This window comes from Leptonychotes weddellii, chromosome X (genome assembly GCF_054177405.1).
Source record: "Leptonychotes weddellii isolate Sample4059 chromosome X, ASM5417740v2, whole genome shotgun sequence".
NCBI lineage: Eukaryota > Metazoa > Chordata > Mammalia > Carnivora > Phocidae > Leptonychotes > Leptonychotes weddellii.
This window is the reverse complement of record NC_138385.1, coordinates 83,802,044-83,805,645: the sequence shown is the minus strand read 5'-3', so window position 1 is coordinate 83,805,645 and position 3,602 is coordinate 83,802,044. Positions and strand designations below refer to the sequence as shown.

Genomic DNA, 3,602 nt, shown 5'->3' with positions numbered 1-3,602 from the left:
TCCTTCTTCTTCTTCTTCTTTTTTTTTTTTTTTTAAGATTTTACTCATTTATTTGACAGAGAGAGACAGCGAGAGAGGGACCACAAGCAGGGGGAGCGGGAGAGAGAGAAGCAGGCTTCCCGCTGAGCAGGGAGCCCAACTCGGGGCTCGATCCCAGGACCCTGGGATCATGACCTGAGCCAAAGGCAGACGCTTAACGACTGAGCCACCCAGGTGCCCCTCCTCCCCCTCCTCCCCCTCCCCCCCCTCCTCCCCCTCCTTCTCCTCCTTCTTCTTTTTTTTTTTTTTTGGTATATGATCCTTCTGATGTATTATTGAATTTAGTTTGCTAATATTTTGTTCAGGATTTTTGCATCTATCTTTATCAGGGGTAGTGGCCTATAATTTTGTTTTTATTTTTTGGTAATGTCTCTGTCTGGTTTAGGTATCAGGGTAATGCTGGCCTCACAGAATGAACTTGGAAGCATTTTTTCCTCTTCAATTTTTTGAAATTGGTGCAGAAGGTTAGGTTTTAACTCTTTTTTAAATGTTTGGTAGAATTCACCTGTAGAGCTTTCTGGTCATGGATTTTTGTTTGTTGGGAGTTTTTTGATTAATGCTTCAGTATCATTCCTAGTAATCAGTCTGTTTTCTATTTCTTCCTGATTCAGTCTTGGAAAATGATATGTTTCTAGGAATTTATGCATTTCTTCTAGGTTGTCCAATTTTTGGCATATAATTGTTCAAGGTTGTAACAAGAGACAGAGAAGGGCACTACATAATGATAAAGGGATCAATCCACCAAGAAGTTATAACACTTATAAATATTTATGTACCCAATGTAGGAGCACCTAAATATATAAAGCAAATATTAACAGACACAAAGGGAGAAGTTGACAATAATACAATAATAATAGTGGACTTTAACACCTCACTTACATCAGTGGATAGATCATCCAGAAATAAAATGAACAAGGAAACATTGGCCTTGAACAACATAGTAGACCAGATGGACTTAATAGATATATACAGAACATTCTGTCCAGAAACAGCAGAATACACGTTCCTCTTAAGTGCACGTGGTACATTCTCTAGGATAGATCACATATAAGGCCAAAAACCAAATCTCAATAAATTAAAGAAGATTGAAATCCTATCAAGCATCTCTTCTGACCACAATGATATAAAACTAGAAATCAATTATAAGAAAAAGCTGGAGAAAACACAAACACATGGAGACTAAACAATAAGCTACTGGTCAACGAAGAAATCAAAGAGGAAACAAAAAAAATACCTTGAGACAAATGAAAATGAAAACACAACTCTTCAAAATCTATGGGATACAGCAGAAGTAGTTCTAAGAGAGAAGTTCATAGTGATATAGGCCTACTGCAAGAAATAAGAAAAATCTCAAACAATCGAACCTTATATCTAAAGGAACTAGAAAAAGAAAAAGAAACAAAATCCAAAATTAGTAGAAGGAAGGAAATAATAATAATTTGAGCAGAAATAAATAAAAGAGACAAAAAATTAATAGAAAAGATTAATGAAACTAAGAGCTAGTTATTTGAAAAGATGAGCAAAATTGATAAATTTTTAGCGGGACCCATCAAGAAAAAGAGAGGGCCCAAATAAATAAAACTAGGAATGAAGGAGGAGACTTAGCTGATATCACAGGAATACAAAGAATCATAAAAGACAACTACAAATAATTATACACCAACAAATTGTCTGTGTTTTAGAATAAACTTTAATGATCATCATTGTGGCCTTTTCACTCTGGCTAGGAACCAGCAGTCACCTATGTGTCACCTTATTCTCTGGATATATAATTTGTATTTAGAGCTGAGAATAGGGTAAGTTTTGAGAGGAAGAGTGTGAAGGTAGAAGACTTCCCTGTACATTATTCAGTGAGAAACTGCTACCAGGTCAGGGGAGATCCAGGTTTTGTCACACCGAAAACATTTAAAATATGGGGTGAGGTTGGGGTTCTTTAAGATATAGAATACAAAATTACATGCACAAAAATTGGAATAGGGTTTGGGAGGGGCCTATAAGGTGAGGAGCCCTGAAATTGACGTTTTATTATCTTCATGGTAAATCTACCCCAACTGTGAATGGGTCAGGAGAAAGCCAACCTTTGTTGATCTCTCTGTTTGTACCCCTTTCTAGCTATTTTTCTGCCCTGGGCTTCAGCAGTGTTTTACTCCCTTAGCATCCTCCCCTGTCTGAATATCATGTTGGTCTGAACACTTTAGTTATGTCCCGGAAATGTTTGGCCGTAACTCATGAACCTGTACTATTAAGATAATAGAAATTTTAGCTGCTTTACACCTGGAAGTCTTTTCTCCCTGTTAGCCATCGTGTATCATTTCTGTTTCCCATCCCCTTGTTCTTTATTAATGCAGTAACCCTATAGCTAAATTTGCTGAGATAGTCCCAGTTTATGCCTGTTCTCCTGGTGTAAGTGTTAAAACTGCCTCCTTTCTGGAGCCCCAGGGAACCAAAAAGCCCTAGGGCCATAGCATAGAGGGAGGAACTTGGTAAAGAGACCTGAGAAAGTTGTTTTTGAACTCCTAGGTTTACCCTCCACCTGGGCATACATAGATCTGATGTTAGTTACCAAAGGCTTTATGGACTGACCTAACTGATAGACCTCCACCCAGGTCCCAAACTAATCACTGGGTGGTGCCCTTGAGGGATAGTTCTAAATAACCTGCAAAGCCTTCAACAACTGCCCTGACTTTGGTACCACAGCCCACAGAAGGTAGGTTGAAACTTGCAGCCTGAATCAAATGAGGTCAAGTACATGCTATCACAAAAATATCCTAGCCCAGGAGGGGTAGCTGCATACATTGAAGGACACAACCAGCAGAATTGGTGCCTTTTGCAAAATTGAAATCATGGCAGGTCTAGAAACTAATGCCCGATTCCATTTCACAGGTATCAAAAAATATTTCAACTCTTACACTCTCACAGACAGAATAGGTACTGGACACATACAGAGGCATTGCTTTGATGTTATTATACTTCAAGTTAAGGTCAGAAAAAACACCAGCTGTGAGAGCAACATCAATGAATTTTAAACTGTACCTCATCTGTTAAGTTCTCATGCCTGGAGAAGCTAATGTCAGCTCATCATGTGATACTCAATTTATACAATAAATTGTGAACCTGGAAAAAATTCCTAGCCCATTCAAGCACCTACTAAAAAAATACCAACATCCTTTATAGAATTTAAACAAGACCTGGTCTCATAATATAATATTCAAAATGTCCAAGAAACAATCCAGAATTACTCAGCATATGAAGAACCCCAGAAATCTCAACTCACATGGAAAAAGACATTCAACAGGTGCCAACAAGATGACACATATAATGGAATTTTCTGACAGACTTTAAAGCAGCTATAATAAAAGTGCTAGAAAGACCAATCACAAACACTCTTGAAATGCATGTTAAAAATATCTGCAAAATACGACGTGGATGGAACTGGAGGGTATTATGTTGAGTGAAATAAGTCAAACAGAGAAAGACATGTATCATATGATCTCAGTGATGTGAGGAATTCTTAATCGCAGGAAACAAACTGAGTGTTGTTGGAGTGGGGGGTGGGGTGGGAG

At 38.1% G+C, this 3,602-nt stretch overlaps 1 pseudogene; it reads left to right on the top strand.

The window, feature by feature from the left end:
• The first annotated feature begins 2,882 nt into the window (after window positions 1–2,882).
• The window catches only part of LOC115936478 (ATP synthase F(0) complex subunit k, mitochondrial pseudogene), a 5,589-nt pseudogene continuing 4,869 nt past the window's right edge, over window positions 2,883–3,602 (top strand).